The sequence below is a fragment of the Bubalus kerabau genome, chromosome 1, assembly GCF_029407905.1.
Source record: "Bubalus kerabau isolate K-KA32 ecotype Philippines breed swamp buffalo chromosome 1, PCC_UOA_SB_1v2, whole genome shotgun sequence".
NCBI lineage: Eukaryota > Metazoa > Chordata > Mammalia > Artiodactyla > Bovidae > Bubalus > Bubalus kerabau.
In genome coordinates, this window is record NC_073624.1 from 177,170,492 (window position 1) to 177,191,770 (window position 21,279).

General features: G+C 44.2%; 1 protein-coding gene across 1 annotated transcript in view; it reads left to right on the top strand.

Annotated features, from left to right (window-relative positions):
- The first annotated feature begins 873 nt into the window (after positions 1–873).
- The window catches only part of BRD4 (bromodomain containing 4), an 87,622-nt gene continuing 67,216 nt past the window's right edge, over positions 874–21,279 (top strand). The window contains exon 1 of the mRNA XM_055542338.1: positions 874–1,100. The gene's annotated coding sequence lies outside the window, so the exon portion shown is untranslated. The remainder of the gene's footprint in view (positions 1,101–21,279) is intronic.

Here is a 21,279-nt window from a genome sequence, read left to right on the forward strand (position 1 = left end):
CCCAGTGGCTAGCGAGCCAGCCAAGAAAGATGCCACCCCAGCCTTGCTAACAGCCTCCTCTCCCACCTGTCTTCCCTCACCCCAGCGCCCCCATCGCAGCTCTCTCCCTTAACGTTCAAGCCCCATCCTACTCTAGCCTCCTCCAACACCCTTCAGCCTCCCCTGCAGCGCGGCCTCCCTCAGGCAGGTGTCTCTCCCGGCCTCTGTCATCAGTCTGTGGAGCCTATCCTCACTGTCTTCCCTCTCTTTGAGGGCCTGTCATCAATCCCTTTTTAAATTTTTGGACGTCTCCCTCTGTTTTCAGATGTTTTCCCTCAGGCTCAACTTTCAGCCTTCCCTCTGACTATTCCCTCCCTTAGTCCAAGGGATCCCCTTTCTCAGCCTGCAGGTCTCCTCGCTCTGTCTGAAGTGTTTCCTCTCCGTCTTCGGGATCCCAACTCTCGGTCGGTGAGGTCCCCTCTCAGTCTGAGGTGTATCCTTTTCGGTCTTCGGGGTCCCCTCACAGTCTGGGGGGGGTCCCCTCTAGGTCTGAAGTATCTCCCCTCTCGGTCTGCGAGGTCCTCTCTCCCGGTCTGAGATTTCTCCTCCCTCGTTCTGCGGGGCTCCTTCCCTCCGACGAAGCGGTCCCCTACCTCAGGTGTGCAAAATCTCTTGTCAGCCCTCACCCTTGGTCTGGGGTGGGGTGTGTGGGGGGGCGGATCTCATCTCTCCGCGGGCCGCGAGCACCTGCTTTCCCCACTCACCGCCCAGCCACCAGCTCGCTTAAGCTCGCTCCCGCGGGTCACGGTTTGGGGCGCGCACGCCGGGCGGCGGCAGCGCGTGACCGCGCCCGTAGCGTGCGCGGTGACGTCAGTGCGCTGGCGGCGGCGGCGGCGGCGGCGGCAGCGGCGGCACGGCTGTTTGTTCTGCTCTCCCGCAGCCAAGGAGCCGAAGCGGGGGCTGCGGCGGCGGCGGCGGCGGCTGCCGGCAGTGCCCGCGGCCGAGCTGGGCCTGTGAGCGCGGCGGAGCGGCGGGCGGGCCCCGGCGCCGCGCAGGCAGCCCGAAGAGGAGGGGGCGGCGGCGGGCGGCCGGCGGGGGCGGCGTGCGGCCTAGCGTCTCAGGTGAGGACCGGTGCCCTTCGGGGCAGCAGACGGCGCGGGGCAGCCTTCTGGGGCCCGCGGCGCGGTCCGCGTAACCTGCATTGCGTAATGGAGCTGGTGCGCCAGGAGCTACGCCATCGGCGCGGCGCGGCGCGGGGGCGGGGAGGCCGGGGCGACGCGGGCTCCGGCCTGCGGGCCTCCCGCGTCCCCGCGCCGCTCGCGCCGGGCTAGGGCCGCTTGCGCCGTTGGCGTCGGGGCGGCAGGGAGGCTCGCGAGCGCCCCGCCGTTGGCGCCACCGCACCCCGGCTCTGGCTGGGCGGCCGGGCAGGGGCGCGGGCGGGGGGCGCGGGCGCAGCGGCGGGGCGGGTGGCCGGGGGCGGGCAGGGGGCGGGCCGAGGCGCCCGGCACTTCCTGTCGCCGCCATTTTGTCAAGTGAGGAGGAGGAGGAGGAGGAGGAGGAGGAAGCGGCCGCCGCGGAGTCCGCGGTGCGCCAGGCCCGGGTAAGTCCGGGCCCGGCGTGGTGGTCACGAGCGCTGCTGTTTCCGGCCGCGGTCCCCGGGGCGGCCTCGGCCCCGGTGTTCACGTGGGGCGGCCCGACGCGCCCTCCCTCTGGAGCTTTGGTCCTCTGGCTCAGGCCGGGGCAGCGCGCCCCCGCCCTCATTTCCTCACCTTCCGGACTGTCCCCCGGAGCTCTGCGGAGAACGGAGCTGGTCCCCAGGTGGAGGGAGGAGGCTGCCGCCGTACACCTACCCGGAGAGAGGCCGTTGGGGGCGGGAGCCGTGCTCCGAGGGGCGAGCCTGGCCCCCTTTACCCACCCACTCCCGGCCCAGCAGCCCCTCACTGGGTGCTTTGTTTTGCTCGGTCGGTGCTTGCTGGCGTCCTTGCCACCGTCTCGTCTATTTGCAGTATTGTGCGTGGTGGTGGTTTGGGGTGGGGATATGGGGGAGTTGTGATTCAGCGAAATAAAATGACCCTCCCCTCCAAAACGGAAATAGCACAACTTCTCCCGACTGAGATACCCGTAAGGCCCAGGCTTGGATGAGGATGGGAAATCCCACTCTGGTGTAGTGGACTGTACAGATACTTGTGTTCAGGCCTGTGGATGAGTCATGTGCTTTTACTGTGTGGCTGACCTCTCTTTTACTCAGGATCACGCATTGTATTTTGAAGTGTTATTTTTGTTTACTCATTTAACGTTTTGTGCAACCTGGTCCTATGTATGGTCTTAGCCCTTGGGTTACTTTTTATGTGTGTGCTGGATGCAAGAAGTAACCTCTTGGAGTCTGCGCCTCATGAGAATTAAAGTGCCTTTGCTTACCTTCAAGAGGGTTTTCCCTGCCCGTTGTTTACAAAGACCATCAGAGTACCTCTAAGCCAGTGGCTCTTCGGTGCTGTACTAATGTTTGGGAGATTTCTATGAATGGGACTGTCAGGTTCCTTAAATTGTTGGTTCTTGGGATTTAGTTCTTGGAGGTTGTAAAGAAAGGAATTCCCAGTAGGATTTATGAGTATGTTACCAGTTTCAAGAAGTTTTTGGATGGCACAGTCTGTTTTATGACCTTGCCATTAATATGGTAAAACATTACTTTCTGTTGAATTTGGATGGGGTTTATCTTTCCACCAAGGTTTTAGGTAACTGAACTGTTCTCCCCCCAGTCTTCAACCTGGGAAAGATAAACTTCTCCGATGATTCCCTCAACCAAATCGAGAAAAATGTGATCTGAAACAAATGCATTGCTCCCTGTTACCTGCCATACCCACTTAACCTTAGTAGGAAACAGTATTTAAGGGCTCAAGCTGTGGAGTGAGTCTCTTAAGGTGGTTTTAGTTTGTCTTATCTGAGGACGTGAACCCTCATGTGTGCATCTTGCTAGAATTCAGCCCCAACCAAATTGCTGAAGATAAGAAATTTTGCCAACAGATGAAAGTTAGAACGCAAAAGTGACTGCATTTTAAGGATGGGTTGGCTGTTTGAGGTGTCTTTAAGGCTACTCTTCCTGGTTGAGAGGGTGATGAGAAAAAAATATTACTTAAGAAGTGCAAGAGAATCATTGGCCACTTTGTAAAATTTCCACTAAATTATTGAATTGTTTAATGGAATTTAGACTTTGTTTCCAAAAGTTACCCTTTTGAGCCAGTTGTTGTGATCTTTGAACTAAATTGCACTTTTGCTTTTGGAGGTGGAGGGGATGCAATATTTTCGTATTACACAATTCAGGTTATTGAATGACTTGAGATTATGAATTTTAGAGGGAGATTGGAGTCTTTTTATTTAAATTTTCAGTAAAAACCATTTGGTATCAATGATTTGAAAACCTTGGGCTGTTAAATCTGCTCTGAGAGCCCACTGTTGTCTGTATCAATAGACGTTGTCTATATCAACGCTTCAAATTCTGATTTTGAATAAAATTGTAAGTTAGACACGTTTGTCTTTATGTTCCAGGCACATCTGTAAAACGGGGGGAAAAGGGCTTGTCATTGAAAACTGCTGCTGATGTTTAATAAATCTTTGTGATTTTTAGTGTTTAGAAAAGACTGAACATTTGCAAGGTGAGAATTGGGATTCTTTGCTGATGCTGACATTTAATTCATAAGACATGAGTTTGTTAAAAATAAATAAAATTTCTTTAAATTATACTTTAAAAACAAAACAAAACTGGAATGTGAGTTCTATGAGGGCAGGGTTTTGTTTGCCAGTCTTTGCCTATTTTTATTCTTTAGTGTATCCTCAGCACCTTTGAAGAGCAGCTGTAATATTCTTTGAGTGAATAAACTGGAGAGAAATTGAAGAAGAATTTGGTATGCCCATAATAACATGCAAATAATTTTTCTTAAATCAATAAAATATTAACAGTGGGCATAATTAGTAGTGACTTTCGGGGAATGTGAATTTTAACTAAGGTAACGTTAAGGTCTCTAATTGTGGTAAACTTATTAATAGTCGAAGCAGCATGGCATGCAGTTGCCTCTGTGCCCTGTCTACGGTACATTTCCCGCTTTGCACTTTGAAATGTGGTGAGTGGGTTTGGGTTGTGGTTCAGTCCTGACCTGGGAAAAGTATTTTAAGAGGGAGATGAAGTGGGTAATGTTAAGTATAGGTAGCATTTCTTAATGTGAATCTCATTTTGTCAGTAAAAAAAAATTTTTTTTAAAAAGCATCGAGCCCTGATTTCACGTGATTGACCAGTCTATTTCATCAATGATTTTTTGAGCTTCTACTATATATAAAGGAAGACAAAAAGATATTTGTACGATGATTTCTTTATGGCTTATATAAGTTTAATGTATCTACCCCCAAACATTTATTGAATATAAACTATGTATATTTTGAACATTATACTATTGTAAAATCTTACTGTTTTGTTTTTTGTCATTTTGTAATAGCTTTATTGAGATATAATTCACAAATGATAGTTCACCAATTTACAGCGTACAATTCAGTGGTTTTTTAGTATATTCAGAATGGTGCAGCCACCACCACAACCAATTTTAGAACATTTTCATCCCTCCAAAAAGAGATCCCTATTCATTAGCAGGCACTCTCCATCCCTTCGATCCATGGCAACTACTAATGTACTCTGTGTGTCTATAAATTTGCCTATTCTGGATATTTCAGGAATTGTACAATATGTATAACCTTTTGTGTCTGGCTTCTGTTACTTGGTGTAATGTTTTCAAGGTTTTACATGGTGCAGCAGGAATCAGTACTTCATTTCTTTTATGAGTGAATACTATTTCTTTATATGCATATGTCACATTTTATTTCTCTGTTCTTCAGTTGATGGGTATTTGGGTTTCCACTTTTTTGAACTATGGTGAATGGTGCTGCTCCAAACATTCACGTACAAATTTTTGTGCGGACATTTTGTATTAATTTCTGTTGGGTGGATAGCTAGGAGTGGAATTGCTAGGTCATGGTACTTAACCATGCTCAATGACTTTATTGCAGTGATTTTTCTAGTACTTTCATGAAGTGGTTAAAAAAGAAAAACCTTAATGGAATGTGGTGTAGCCATCTAAAAGAATGGGGAATGGAAGTACAAGGATGTCAGCGTGTTGACCTGTGGTACAGTCTGTATGGTTTGATCCCCATTTGATTTCTTAATTGTAATTGTTAAAGAACAGTGCGAAGTGCTGATGAGGCACAGAGAACAGTCTGGAAGATGCACTCCAGACTTGTGCCGTTGCTGTAAAGTGTTTAAAAACACTTAGGGTTGTTTTTTTTACCCCCAGTCCAAACAGGCTACAACTGATTAAACTTGATTAAACTGCATCCACGTCTCCCAGTGTAAATCATGGGATGTATTCCATTCTAAAGAAATAGATGGAGAGTGAGTTCAGTCTCAAAGTTAGGGCAAAGCAGCCATCTGTCCATCTGTCCTGTAATAGCACTGGTTGGTCCACATCATCTGCAAAAGAGATTGTAAGGGTATTTTGTGCTTAACTTTTCAAAAAATATTACACTGTGAACATTTCCAAAATGCTCTATTTTAAGTGGGTATCTAAAATTCTGTTATGTGAACATACCATAATTCTGCTGTTTCTGGTCATGATTTTCAAGTTTTCCCCTTTTTTCATATCTAGAAATGAAATTACCAGACCAGAGGGGGTGTGTTTTTGGAAACTTGGTACAATTTAGTTTTCTGGAAAGGTTCTATGACTTTCCTTTTATCCAGTCAAACTTTACAGTGTTTTGTTTATAAGGATGAGGCTTTTAACAGTCCCCCAACCCCCAACAAATAGCAATTAGGTAAAACCCAAGTGTGGTCTTTGTGTTCTGTGAAGCGTTCTGAGAAGCAGAAGTGTCTCCGAGATCTTGCTCTTTGACCTTTCTTCTCTCCTGCCCAGAGTTGGACTTTGCTTCCTGAAATCAGGTCTCAGAATTCCTGACTCCGTGATAGAAGTCCAGTGTAATATGAATGCTCTGGGGAAGGCTTGCACAGCCTCTTGGCATCCAGTCCTGTCTCATTTTTGCTGACCTTCTCCAAGAACTGATACTGCCAGGGTGGCACTGTTAGACCCCAGTTTGAATCCGGGCCCTCTTGCCTGCTGTGTGACCTTCAGCCTGTCACTCAGCCTTCCCCAAACTTCACTTGTCCATCTTTCAGTTAAGGGTAAAGTGAGGTGGTGCTCTCTCAAGGTTATTTGCTGTCATTATCCAGGGTGAAGAATAGAAGTGGGGAGAGGTAGCCAGGTATTAGAAAGTGGAGCAGCTGAGGGTTTGGAAGATGTGCCAGCTGACATGCCTGGACACTGTGTCATCAGGTGACACCGAGATCAGCGAGGTGCCTTTCAGATCCCCCTCTGTGTTGTGTCTTCCTTTGAGTGAACTCTTGAGTAGAGCTCAGTGGGGGAGGTGATTTAAAGTGTGGATTGGGTTTTTTAAGTGAGGATTTGTCTTTAGCTTATAATGAGATTAAAAGTGGAGGGTAATGGGATTAATGGAAATTCAGCAAGCTCTGGGGGTGCCCACCCTGGGATATTGTTGGCTGCATAGTTTTGGAGAAATGATCCAGCTGGGGAAGGTGGTCCAGTGTATTCTCAGTCCTAAGATGAAACTTAACCATTTCCTTAAAACCTGGTTATGTGAACAATGGCAACAGTTGTCCAAAGTTGCTGGTCGAGGAAGTTTTTCCAAAGCACAACAAGCACAGCATCTTTGTATATCTTCCCTGCCTATTTTGACTCTAAAGTGTGTTGACATTTGGACTTGGTGAAAGGATTCTGGTCTCCAGGAAGGTTTGTATCACAAGTCAGGGACTTCTTGGAAAGGAGGCAGGCAGTTGTATGGTGGGCCAGGAAAGTGGAGTTCCTGGCTGGGAGGCTAAATCCTTGCTGATGGACTCTGGGCCTGTTGACCAGAAGAAAACCAGTCAATGCCAGTCACCTTTACTAGGGGCTGTCAGGATCCAGTTCCATGTGGAATGCGTTTTGTGTATGTGTGTGAAACCCAATTGAAGAGTCTATTTTTTTCAGAGATTGATCAGATACGAGCATTTAACTGAAAATTCAGAGCACCTAAATGAATATGCATTTCTTCTTTTTGATCTGTGACATACTTACAAATAAAGGCTTTTTAAAGGTCATTCTAGGTATAGGTTATTCTGTGATCTGTTCCTTGACAAGTGTTGGCCTGTTCTCAGTGTGGGAAGTTTCAGGATTTTGGGCTATGGCTAGCAGAGTTGGGCTTGGGTGGAGCTGCGTACTGAAAAGGGAGAACTGTGGAGTCCATGTTGGGGGATCAGTCCCAGCCCTACCTCCTTCTGACCTTGACCTCAGCCTCAGGCAAGTTACATTATCTCCCTACACCTCAGTTTCCTTATTGGTAAAATGGGGTCTGTATGTTTAAGCATTGACTGGGTAGACAAAAGATGGGGGTGCCTGGCATCTGGGTTGTATTAAGATGGGGAAGGGAAGGGGGTCTCTGACTTGTACTATATTTGTTTGGGGTGGGGGAGATAGCTGCTTTTGCTCTGCCGAAGGGGTTCAAGAATAGCTGAGCAGGCCTCACTGTGCCTGTGGTCACTTCTCTTGTCTTGGTGTGCGCTTAAGGCTGCAACTATTTGTTTCTAGTTGCTGTCACGCCAAGAGACACTGGCACATTGTGGAAGCACTGCCAGGAAGAGGTGTTGGGCTTGGTATTATGCAATCTCTAGAAACAGGAATTCATAGTTTCTGTGTCTTTGTGTGTGGCTAACATCCCCAGTTGTCATACCCCAGGCAGTAACACATACATGCCTACAGGCGAGTTGGCCTTTGAGATTATTTTGTGTAAAAGAGAGAGAGTAAGATAAATTGGGGGATTTTACACTTAAAACATTTCCCACTATGTTTGAGGAAACATACATTTCAGGTGAGCAAATTCTGAAGGTTGAAATCAGAGGACTGCATGGAGTGTGAACCTGCCAGTGCACGTTGTGCGAGCATGTGCTGGCGCCTCCACGCACAAGAGGGAGAGGAGGAAGGAGCTGGCCTGGACTCTGGATCTGCTGTGTGCCTGCCTTGGGCAAGTTGCATATCCTTCCAGGCCTCAGTTTCTCATATGTCCAGTTCAGCTCAGTTGTGTCCAACTCTTTGCGACCCCATGGACTGCAGCACGCCAGGCCTCCCTGTCCATCACCAACTCCCGGAGCTCACTCAAACCCATGTCCATTGAGTCAGTGATGCCATCCAGCCATCTCATCCTTTGTCGTCCCCTTCTCTCATCTTCAGTCTTTCCCGGCAAGAGGGTCTTGTCAAATGAATCAGTTCTTTGCATCAGGTGGCCAAAGTATTGGGTTTCAACTTCAGCATCACTCCTTCCAATGAATATTCAGGACTCATTTCCTTTAGGATGGACTGGTTGGATCTCCTTGCAGTCCAAGGGACACTCGAGTTTTCTCCAACACCACAGTTCAAAAGCATCAATTCTTTGGTGCTCAGCTTTCTTGATCGTCCAACTCTCACATCCATACATGAGTACTGGAAAAACCATAGCTCATATGTAAAAACAATACCTCATATGTAAAATGAGGTAATAGATTTGGGCTCCAGTGAACTTTGACCACAGTCTAGGTTTTAAGAGAAAGTAATTCTTGTTTCGGGTCTTGTTTTTCAAACTCTGGATTATGAAGTGAATTTAGTAGGTTGCAATCATTGTTTAAGGGGGGAGAAAAAGGAAATGTCAAAGGGTGTTACACATTCAAGGGTATTTCATAAAACCTTTGCTGTGATTCTGTGTATTGTGTACACGGCGAAATCTGTTTGCTATTGTGAATCTTTTCAGACTAGTATGAAATAGCCTTGTTTTAGATACCACTCATTGTTAACTGTGGGTACCCTGAATTTTTTTTCTTTCTTTTTTTGGTGGTTATTTTACAATCTATTTCTTTATCATTTGCCCAAGGTGATTGTCCTGGATATGCTTTCTAGTAGCATGTGAACTGCATTGATCTTTAGTTTCTTTTCTTCCTTGTGCTGTGCCTGCTAGAAGCTCTTCGGAGGGTAGAGTGGGATGGGGAAGTTGAGGAGGAAGCATGTGGGGAAGGCTGTCAGCAGATTGCAACAAGCAAAACAGTAAGTATGTAAAGAGTATTTTGTGTGTGTGTTGGGGGGGGGCAAGTTATTTTTGCTCTTGAAATAGTGTCCTCCCAACTTTTTAATCAAGCAAGATGTTAGTTCTAAAGGAAATGGCTATATTGGTTACTTACTTATGGTATCAATAACAAACATGAAACAAAAGGGGATTTGTTGAAACAAAATGGAATTTGCTGGTTGATGTAGTAGGTCTAGAGTGGACCTCAGGCACAGCTGAAATCAGGGACTCAAATAGGGACATCAGAGCTGTTTTTTATCTCTAATATCCTGACTTCAAGGTCAAGAATGATTCTTCCCCAGTAGTGCTCTGATGACAGAAGACACTGGCTTGGATCATTGCCCATCCCTGACCATGTTCAGAGTGGGAATGCCAAGCCACCTCACTCGAACATAACACATTGATTCATCTCTGCCCTCCACTTGCTCACCACCAGTGGTAACCCCAGCAGCATCTTGCTCCTCATTGTGAGCCATGCTAGATGGGATATTTTTCTTGAACAGTCTACATTTTATGTTTGAAGTAGAGTGTATCCCCTATCTTGAAGCAATAAATTTTGGATGGCTGAAGGGAAGTTAATTTTCCATACTTGGTAATAAAAACCAGAATTAGCTGCAATTAGCTTATAACGAGTTACTCAAGAAAAAGGATAAAGTGAAGATAGTTAAGGATGTGGGTATTCCAAATCCTTGGTCCAGAATTAAATGAAAGACATGATTTATACCAGGTTCAGGTACAGAGGAATTTGCTATGGGGACTCAGGGAGGAGTCAAGCCAAGTCTCAGTAGTCTCTTGGGTGGGCAAGAAGACTCCGGCCGCTGGTGATAGAGACTGATTTGATCAGTAAACAGCCCTCAGAAAGCACAGGGGTGAGATAGGCTTATAACATGGAAGGAAGTGCAGGGGAAGACTGGGTTAAGAGACCAGGTAGGTAAACATCAGCATATGCATTCATGAATGAAATTGTAATGGAGAATATTTCAGTAGACTGGATTCATCTTTGTCCACACAAAAACTACATTTGTAATTTTGCCATTTGTTAAGCTGTTTCTATACTTAAATTCTTGTAAAGTCTGCTGCTTGGCATTCCTCTAGTATTACAGAAAGCTTACTCAGATTTCCATAATCAAAAACAAGTGTTAAACATTGCTAGAGTAATCATCTTCCTACAGTTCTTTCTGTTGGATTTATTCAGTTCTTTAAGGAACTCAAAATAATTGAGGATCCAGTGGCCAAGGATAGATCAGCTCTGCTTCTCATTAGAGCATCAGTTCTTAACTTAAGGGGAGGTTGGAGGTCCCTTTGAAAAGGTGACAAAGCTGTGGATCCTTTCTCCAGAAAAATGCGTATGTGTGAACATTGAATAGTTAGGGGTAGAGGCATTTCTTAGAACCCTAGAGCCCATCCAAGAAGCATGTACTAAAATGAATTTCCTGGCGTTTACTTTGAGAATGAGAAATTATTATGTTATTAAATGACCCTTGATGATTTTGAAGACTTTTGTTTTTGCATGTATCCTGCTTTTCCAAACATTTGCAATTTTCATGACCCTAGGAAACAATGTGGAGCACCCATTTTGGTTTATTCTTGTGGAAAATCCTCCAGAGACTTTCTCAGAGCTGTCAACCTCTGTCAGCTTTGGTGCAGATCTGCCCAGGAGCCTTCTACACCCCTCTTTTTCAACTTGTTCTCTTTCTTGGGTATGAGGAATGTCTCAAAATGCCAGACTGGGCCTATTGCAGTGGCTGCAGATGAAGGAAGGTTTTTGTTCTAGGGCTCTTCGCTGAAGCAACTTCTGCTGTTCATAAAACTATTTTCCAGGATTTGGTGTTGGCTTGGAGGCTTTGCTGCAGAAGGTAATCCAGTGGCCTGCTAGCTAGCCTGATCATTTGGTCATCTGATCGTGCTGGATATGGATAGACTTAGAAAGACTCGTGGCTGTGTTCCCTTATGTGGCTTAGTGTTTGCTCTTAGCTGTGAGACCTTTTTTCCATGCTTGCATTTGAACCTTCAGACTGAGGGAGACAGAACTTGTGGGATGAGAAAATACCATTCTTCGGCGTGATATGTTTGTGCTTAGGGATTGAAGCATGCTGCACAGGTGGTGTGCATGAAACCATTCTTCTCTCTTCCAAATCCTTTGTCTGGTACAAGGAAGGGGAAATTCAGTGTTATTAACTTGAATAATTCATGCTTTGTAATTGGGGCAGAGTTGTCAAAGGATGGAAAATAACTTGTATTACTTCTAGGAATAGTGCATGTTTTAAAAATTCAGTGGAGTAAATTTTAAGATCTTAGTGACTTTCTTCAGTGATTTGTGAATGGAACAGCATTCTATCTAGCAGATACACGGAGCTGTACAGAGGAAAGACAGAGAGTGTGGTGGGGGAAACTAAGCTGTGAAAAAACAGATTGCTTGTGGCAAGGTCACTTTCTTTTTAGGGATGGCAGGGGTCTGTCAGGCAGATTACCTCACTAGTGCTGACCAGGTGATTCCTGATTGACTGGTTTTAAGATTCCATTTCTGGGAGAGCTGAAATGAATTAAGCTGTGGTTTGTTGACATGGGTTCATTTTGGGCCTGTTGTCCTATTTTTAACAATATCAAAACCTCTTTGCTCTCCCCTAATCTCTAAAGTTTGAATTAAATTTATATGTGCTAATGGATATTTCCCCCGTTCATTTTCTGCTGGTCTTTGGCTATAATGCATTCCTTTGCTCTGCCCAGTTGAGTTACAGTCTTATGTATTGTACACACATGGCTTTGTTGCTTAAACAGGTTGCTCTTTTTATTCTGTAATTAAAAGAAATAAACATAACTTATATGAAGGAGTTTTATAAGAGGCGGTATCATCCATGTGTAGGTTGTTTCATAATCTTCATTTAAAGTTATTTAGCTTTGAAGTGCTTTCAGTTATATATATTAAAAAAACAGCTAAGTAGTGAACTTTGCGTGTTTGTGTCTTCATTTTCCTTTTGATTCCAGGAAACTATTGAGCTCACAGATGAGTTGTCTGGAAATAACACCACCTTCATGTTTGTCCACCTTCATGTTCGTCTGTTTCAAGATAATAGCTCGCATATATTTGTAATCCCAGGAGTGCAGTTTTGAGTTCTTCACATTGGAGCTGATAGCCTGCATCTTAGCTTGCCTGTCCTCAGTGTCATTTCTCAGGACGCCTGTGGGCCTCTTTGCTCTGGGAGCACATCTGAGTACCCTTCCCTTACACTTGGGAGAGCTGGGTTCCTTCTTTGGCCTGTGGCTCTTTAAACACCCCCGACCCCCAGTTGTTCACATTGAGACAGTTGCTTGTCTTTGATCATTGACTCTTTGTGAAAAGGACTTCTAGCAAGTAGTTGCCTATGAACGGATTTCCCTTCAAAGGGTAGAAATACCTTTTCTGAATAGGTCTTTTTTTGTTTCTTGTTGTTTAGTTACCAAGTCGTGTCCAACTCTTGCGACCCAATAGACTGTAGCCCACCAGGCTCCTCTGTCCGTGGGGTTTTCCAGGCAAAAATACTGGAGTGGGTTGCCTTTTTTTTGTTCAGTTCAGTCGTGTCTGACTCTCTGTGACCCCATGGACAGCAGCATGCCAGGCTTCCTTGTCCATCACCAACTCCCGGATCTTACTCAAACTCATGTCCATCGAGTCAGTGATGCCATCCAACCATCTCATCCTCTGTCGGCCCCTTCTCCTGCCTTCAATCTTTCCCAGCATCAGGGTCTTTTCTAGCGAGTCCATTCTTCGCGTCAGGTGGCCAAAGTATTGGAGTTTCAACTTCATCATCAGTCCTTCCAATGAATATTCAGGACTAGTTTCCTTTAGGATACAGTGGTTGGATCTTCTTGCGGTCCAAGCGACTCTCAAGAGTCTTTTCCAACACTACAGTTCAAAAGCATCAGTTCTTCGGCGCTCAGCTTTCATCATAGTCCAACTCTCACATCCATACTGGAAAAATGACTACTGGAAAAACCACATGACTACTGGAAAAACCATAGCATAGCTTTGGCTAGACGGACCTTTGTTGGCAAAGTAATGTCTCTGCTTTTTAAAATGCTGTCTAGGTTGATCATAGCTTTCCTTCCAAGGAGCAAGCGTCTTTTAATTTCATGGTTGCAGTCTATTTCTTACTGCTGGCCTATTCTGAAGTGGTAGATTTGCACAGAAGTCACTCTGCTTGTTGTCTGAGTCAGCCTTCATGTATGGAACTGCAGTGTGAATCACTTCCCTTTCTCCACTGTATTCCCCTGCACAGATGGAGCTTGTGCATCCTTTTATGATCACTCCATTTTAGTGAATATCTGAGTGATTACTGTGTGCCAGGTGTACTGTTTGTTGAATTTCTAAGACCTTCTGTATTCCTCAAGTCCTCTGAAGATAGGTACTGGTATCATTTCTGTCTTAAGGATAAGAAATTTGACGTCCGGAGAGCTGTCACTTGGACAGGGTTGCTGTTAAGTGTCAAGGCCTGGCTCTAGACCCCAAGTGTTCATGACTAGGGAGGAAGGAATGTAATCCATGCAGATGGTTGGAATGGTACCTAATAGCATAAGGTAGATCTTGGAAGTACTCTCTGAGAGATGCAGGCCAGGCACTCCTGGAAGGAAGAGTCCATCCAGCTGTGAACATTGGAAAAGAACTGATGTTTAGGCTGGTCTGTCAGTGAGGATAGCTGAGGCTTGGAGGAAACCTGGATAGTGCTGCAAGCAAACACCTGTCCTTTGGAGGTAGTCTGCATGGCAGAGAATTATCAGAGGAGGGTCATTGCTTTCACTGGACAGATCTTTTCATCCAGAATTCTGTACCACTCTCCTGAAGAGTCTTATGAGGAAATTCAAACAAGTGGAATTAAGCTGCACCCTGAAAAGGTTTCCACCAGTGCTTTGATTTGGTTTCACCTCCATTTTCCCCTTGATACTCCAGTGGAAGTATTATGAGTACAGAAGAGGAATTTGGGGGGAGTAGTAAGCTGGAGTGTCATCTTTTGCCTAGGCACTCCACCCGGGCTTGTTAAATTGGTGTGAGCTGGATGATCTCTTATGATTACTGTGAGCTGCACAGTCTCGAAGCTCTGCTTTTTGTAGGGTGAAATTGAATTCCAGCTCTTGGGCGCTTATTTCCCACTTAGGGACTCTTATTTACAAGGAATTTCCTGCCGGAAGCAAACTTGTCAACTTGGATGATTCCTTCATCGTGTGCGCATGGGACTTCTATGTAATCAGATACTGTGTTCAGTATTCTGTGTGTGCAGTGAGGATTCAGTGATGAGTAAAAGTGTCTTCCATGTTTGTATGCCTAGTACATTTAAAATGTGATTGGGGCTTGGGGGAGTGAGACAGGTGTTTCAGAGATCTTAACTATCTTCACTGGTCAGCAGCAACCCAGTGTTAGAACAGTGGTAATTCATTTAAGAAGTGTGCCTTAAAGAAATAGATGTTTCATTTTACTTTTAAAACTTTTCTTTCAATTTGTAAAATGACAAATGATCTCATTAAAGGTTTGGTTTGAGTATATGTGAAAAAAAATATCCAGTCAAGAGAAAATGGTAGATGTTAAACAAATTCCCTGCAAAACTTGACTAGTAAGCTAGTTGGAAAGTATTGGGTTGGCTAAAAGGTTCATTTGTTTTTTTTTTCATAAGATAGCTGTGGTAGTGGTTAGCTGTCTTTAATGTCATCCGAAACAACTTTGTTAGATTGTATGGTGACAGCGGTCATATCAGTATGCATTAAAAAAAAAAAAACTTAACGAAATTGGCGAATTTTTGTATAGTCATCTTAATATTGAAGATGAAATAAAAAGCAACATTTTCAGCATATTATGCTTTATTGTTTCAAGAAAGGCAAAAATGCAACTGAAAAGCAAAAAGATTTGTGCAGTGTATGGAGAAGGTGCTGTGACTGATTGAATGCGTCAGAAGTGTTTTTCAAAGCTTTGTGATGGAAATTTCTCACTGCACCGTGCACCATAGTTGGGTAGACCAGTTGAAGTTGCTGGCAGTCAAACTGAAACATTAGTGGAGAATAACAATCAACATTACACCACTTGGGAGATAGCTGATATACTCACAATATCCAAATCAAGCATTGAAAATCTTTTGTACCATCTTGGTTATGTTGATCACTTTGATGTTTGGGTTCCACATAACTGAAGCAGAAAAAAACCTTCCTGACAGTATTTCCACCTATGATTTCTCTACTGAAACGTAACAAAAATGTTCTGTTTTTTAAAACAAATTGTGATAGACGATGAAAAGTGGAAACTGTACAATAATATGAAATGAAAGATTGTGGAGCAAACGAAATGAACCACCACCAACCACACCAAAGGCCAGTCTTCATCCAAAGAAGGTGATGTGTCTATGGTAGGATTGGAAGGAAGTCCTTTTATTAACATCTCCTTCTGGAAAATGAAACAATTATTTCTAACCAGTACTGCCCCCAGTTAGACTAGCTGAAGGCAGCACTTGATGAAAAGCATCTGGAATTAGTCAACAGAAAATGCATAATCTTCCATCAGGATAATGCAAGACCACATGTTTCTTTGGTGATTAGGCAAAAATGGTTACAGCTTGTCTGGGAAGTTCTGATTTGTCTGCTGTATTCACCACACATTGGACCTTTGGATGTCCATTTATTTTGGTCTTTATAAATTCTCTTAATGAAAAAAATTAAATTCCCTGATAGACTGTAAAAGGCACCTGAAACAGTTCTTTGCTCAAAAAAGGTAAGTTTTGGGAAGATGAAATTACAAAGTTGCCTGGAAAGTGGCAAAAGGTAGTAGAACAAAATGGCAAATATATTGTTCAATGAAGTTTTTGGTGAAAATGGATAATGTCTTTTGGTTTTACTTTAAAAACCGAAGGAACTTTTTTCCCAACTCAGTACATTATCAAAATATAATAGATTTATTGCTGCATAATTCTGTTGCTCTAAAACTCTAAAATTGCATATAGGATAAAATTGAAATTCCCATCCTGTGGTACTGTGAACTCCTGGCTTTTGTCACAAGACCATCGCCCAATTCCATGTCTTGATTCTTTGCTGCTTCTGTATTCCCTCCATATTTTAGGGTCCAGTTTGGAGCATTCTTACTTTACAGTGATCTGCCCAGTTTCTAGGGTTTCCCTTGTGGCTCAGCTGGTAAAGAATCCACCTACAATACGGGAGACCTGGGTTCCATCCCTGGGTTGGGAGGATCTCCTGGAGAACGGAAAGGTTACCCACTCAAAGCAGTGCTCTCCAGTGGAACTTTCTACAGTCATAGAAACATTTGTTTTCTGGGTTATTTAGTGTGTTAACACTACACTCATGTGGCACATAAGGCCTTGAAAGTGGCTGGAAGACTAACACTGTGCTTGGTTTGACAGGTTTTAGAGAAGCTGGACTCATTTTAGTCCCATGGTACTTTCACGTATCTGTGTTAACATTGGCCTGTGGGCAGGTGGCTGTGCAGTTCTAGAATTCAGGGGAGGGTTTGCCAGACTTGGAGGCTTTGGGCAATTGTCAGGAAGGTGAGAGAAGTCTCCTTGGGGCTGTGGGGGGAGAAATGAGGGACCTGGGGCCAGCATTTAGATGAGAAGATAGTGGGGACTGAATCCTGATTTATGGATAGGCAGGTTTCTCCTCTATTCCTCTCTCCCACCCCTAGGAGGTTGGAAGAGGACTCCCAGAAAGGGCCTGGACTTGAGAGCCAAGCCTGTGCAGGATGAGAACTCAGAGAATTAGCCCTCATCGGAAACTCCCATGGATGGAGAAGCCTGGAAGTCTGCAGTCCATGGGGTCTCTGAGGGTTGGGCACGACTGAGCGACTTCACTTTCCTGCATTGGAGAAGGAAATGGCAACCCACTCCAGTGTTCTTGCCTGGAGAATCCCAGGGATGGGGGAGCCCGGTGGGCTGCTGTCTTTGGGGTCGCACAGAGTTGGACACGACTGAAGTGACTTAGCAGCAGCAGCAGGGTGAGGTCTTTGTCTTCGGAAACTATTCATCCTGGAGTTATCTGGAAAAGATGATCTCTAGTCTCTGCCTGTCTTTATAGCCTAGAAAATCCCCCACCCCTCTTTGGAATTTGCTTTATCTGTCATCTTCCCTTCCACTCTCATTTTTGTGACCTTTAGGGGCAGGGCTGGGTCATTTGGCCCCATTACCTGTGTGTGGAGAATGTGAACTAAGGTTCAAGCAGAGACTGAAGACTGAGCTGACTCTAGAAGGTGCCGGTGGTGAGTCCACCTGGAGTGAATCAACTGAGCAAGGTGGGCAGAAAGCTGCCCACTGAGCTGTTGCTAGTGGGCTGCCTTTGGTTTTACATGTTTCGTGGTTTACAGCTCATGAAATGTGAATATTTTCAGAGTTAATAGTGTTTATCGAGCAATTTCTGTTGCATCTCATTTTGCTCTTAGACAGGCATTGTAAGGGCCATATTTCCATTTTAGAGTTGAGGAAGCTGCAGTGATGCCATCTACCTATTTTTTCTGGTCAAAAATGCATAAGACAATTTTGCCATCTTAACATTTAAGTGTATGATAGTGTTCACTATGTGTACATTGTTGTGCAGTAGATCCTGAGAACTTTTTCATCTTGCAAAACTGAAACTAGAGCCACTGAAAACTCTCCCCTTTCCTCTATACCTAGCCACTGGCAACTACATTCTACTTTCTGTTTTTAAGAGTTTGACTGTTTGAGATACTTCATACAGTGGAGTTACGCAGTATTTGTCTTTTTATGACTGACTTGTTTCACTGTGCATAATGTCATACAGGTTCATCCATGTCATAAATGCCAGCATTTCCTTTCTTTTTAAAAGGCTGATTACTAGTCCAGTGTATATACACATACCCCATTTTCTTTATCCATCCATCTGTCTGTTGATGGACATTTAAATTGCTTTCACCTCTTGGCTATTTTAAATACTTGGCTATTTATTTATCTGTTGCGTCTTTGTTGCATCACGTGGGATCTTCATTGCGGCTGGCGGGCTCCATACTTGAGGCATACGGTCTCTGGCTGGTTGTGGTGCATGGGTTTAGTTCCCCATCCAGGGATCCAGCCTGTGTCCCCTGCATTGCAAGGTGTATTCTTAACCACTAGACCACCAGGGAAGTCCTGGCAATTTTGAAAATAAGTTAGAACTTGAAACAAGCTTGCAGAGGACTGTAAACTTCTCATGTTCTAATTTTGCTCTGAAACTGATTTGTGGTTAGGGGATTTTTATCAGGCAGCTATGAAAGATGGTCAAAAGGTATAGGAGATGGTTCAAGCGGTGGCACTGTGGTATTCAGCCAGCTGTCTTTCAGGGCATCCTAAAAGAAGTGACTGGTTAAAATTGAAATGGATCCCACCCCATCTTGGTTTCTCAGGGTCTGACAGTTACCCCACAGCCCTGGCTTCTCAACCCCCAAAGTACCAAGACAGCCTTATCCACAGCAATTGGTTTGACATGTCTTTTTTTCAATTGTGGTATAGTTGATACACATTATTATATGTTTCAGGTGTACAACATAATTCACACTTTGAAAAGGTTATATTCCATTTATAGTTATTATAAAATATTGGCTATATTCTCCGTGACTTGTGTCGTGATTTCAACCAGTCGAACCCTAAAAAGACTCACAGAATTATTGTAATTGAACATTTCTCCATGTATTGCCTCAAAATGTGACCAGAGCAGCTTACTTTTTAAATCCTGTAAGTGGGAGGGCCCTTACCAACTCATGAGCAGACATATCAGAGTTGAGAGGAGCCTATAGCACCAGTCTCAGCAGACCACGTCTCTGCATTCAGTGTTCTGTGTCTTAAGCCTGGACAACTTTAGTAATTTTTAAATTTATTTTTGGCTGTGTTGGGTCTTAGTTGAAGCACACAGGATCTTCCTTGCGGCTCAATAGGCTTCTCTCTTGTTGTGGCATGTGGCTCAGTAGTTGTGACTTGGGGGCTCAGTTACCCAATGGCCTGTGGGATCTTACAGGGATGGAACCCATTTCCCCTGTTTTGGAAGATGGACCACTGGACCACCAGGGAAGTCCCAAGCCTGGGTAACTTTAATTGCTTCATCCTGCATCCCTGTGCCTCCTGAGTACCAAGCATCTCCTTCAAAGGGGAGTGCAATAAGCTAGACAATTTGCTCCCCCAAAAGGAAGCAGCTTAGATCACACACACACACACCCCCCCCCCCCCCATTTTCAGAAAATCTGTTGTATCCTTATGAATAGTATGATCCATTCATCAGTTCATGAACATTTCAGTTTCTACCTTTTGGCTTTTGGGAATAATGCTGCTGTGAACATTCATTTGCAAGTTTTTGTGTTTTTCTTTCTCTTGGCTGTATATCTACAGTAGTATTTCTGCATCATATGTACTTTTAAGGAACTGCTGGACTGTTGTCAGAAGTTGCTGCCCCATTTTACATTCCCATCAACACTGTATGAGGACTGCAAAACCCCATATCCTTTCTGGCACTTACGAATAATTTTTTGTTTGTAGCTTTTTAAACCTAGCAGAAGTTAAGTAGTTTTCAGCTTTTGTCCTTTTTTTTTTTTTTTTAACTTCCTTCTGTTCTGTGAGTTGACCAGGGATTGCAGGATACTTTGTTTTCTCAATGTTCTTGAAGGCTGCTTCCACCCAGATGAGTCTTTTGTCATGTGACACAGAAGTTACAAGGTGACTGAATGCATGTGAAGCACCTGGATGCGGGATGTTTTAAAGAGGTTGAATTTTAAGTGTTTAATGGACTCACTTTCTGTAAACTTTTAGTCTAGTAGTGTCTTGATTTGTTTTTTAGATAATACAGTGTTGGAATCTTGGGGTGAGGGTTCCAATCCACACTCTCCCTCCCGGTTTTTAGTCATAGGCACACATGTGCATCTGAATATAAAGATGTGTTTCAGAATCCACCTTGTCGTACATGTTGCCAAACAGCTTCTAGTCGAGGCCAGAGGATGCAGACTTGATTCATAAGGATCTTATGCAGACTGTGCATCAAGTTTTGAAGCCAGCTGTAACTTTGAAGTCACTTTTTTTAACTGTTAAACTGCCAGTGTCATTTTCTTGTCCTGGGAAGGGAGTGAGCTAGTCACTAAGTGTTTATGCTTAGCTGAAGTTCTCTGTACCTCCAGTGTGTTTTATGCTGACCATTAGAGCATGCTGAAAATGGAATGTACTACCTAAGGAGGTGAGCAGATGAGCTGTGGCTGATGGTATTGAAGCCGAAAATGGACTCAACGGCTTTTGGCAGTGATCTGGCAAAGACTGCTTAACCTCTGTTCACCTATCAGTAAAATGGGATGATAGAAGCACTGCACCTGCCTGGAGATGGTGAAGATTTGTCTGGGATCAAGTAGCCCTACTGTTAGGAGAATCGGGGGCAGCAGAGCATTGCTTCTGCCTACTTTGGGGTGGTCTGATTGCACAGAAGATACTGTAGTCATTCTGATTAAAGCTGCAGTGGTTTTCACATTAAATTTGAATGATTCTAATTTGTTTCCCAACTCGAGGGGACCTGGGACTACCTCATTCATTTCTGGTTTGCAGTGTGTTCCTTTCCCTACACATTTTCTTGCCCCATCCTGAATTTTGAGGAGACCATCTGATACTTTTGTTTCAGTTGCTTGTATTGCTGAACGGTATGTTGTTCAGTCTTGTTTTACAGCTTTGTTATCAATGCTGCATACCATTTGCAGACTTCTGCCACTTCTTCATTTAAAGTTCATCCATGTTGTGGTAGCTGTCTATGGTTACCTTATTTATTTTCACCTAAGTGTGAGTGTATCACAATTTATTCTTGTTGGTGGACGTTTAGGTCAGTAGATTTGCTTTTATTGAACAGGGAAGGGAGGGTGGAAGAGGCGCTGTTAATAAGTATTCTTGCTCTAGCATTCTTCTGCGTGCTTGCGTGCATCCAAGGGGTGTGCAGGTGTCTCAAGTAAGTGCCCCGGGAGTGGGATTGCTAGGCCATCGGGGATATCTTAATGCCAGGTTACTTAAAAAAAAAAGAAGCAGTTCCATCTGTTTACCTTCCCACGTCGGAAAATGTTGAACCGTGTTTTCACCAACATTTTGACATGAACAGACTTCTTATATTTGCAAGTTAACTCAGCTGTGAGCATCTTCTCATGTTTGTTTATTGTAC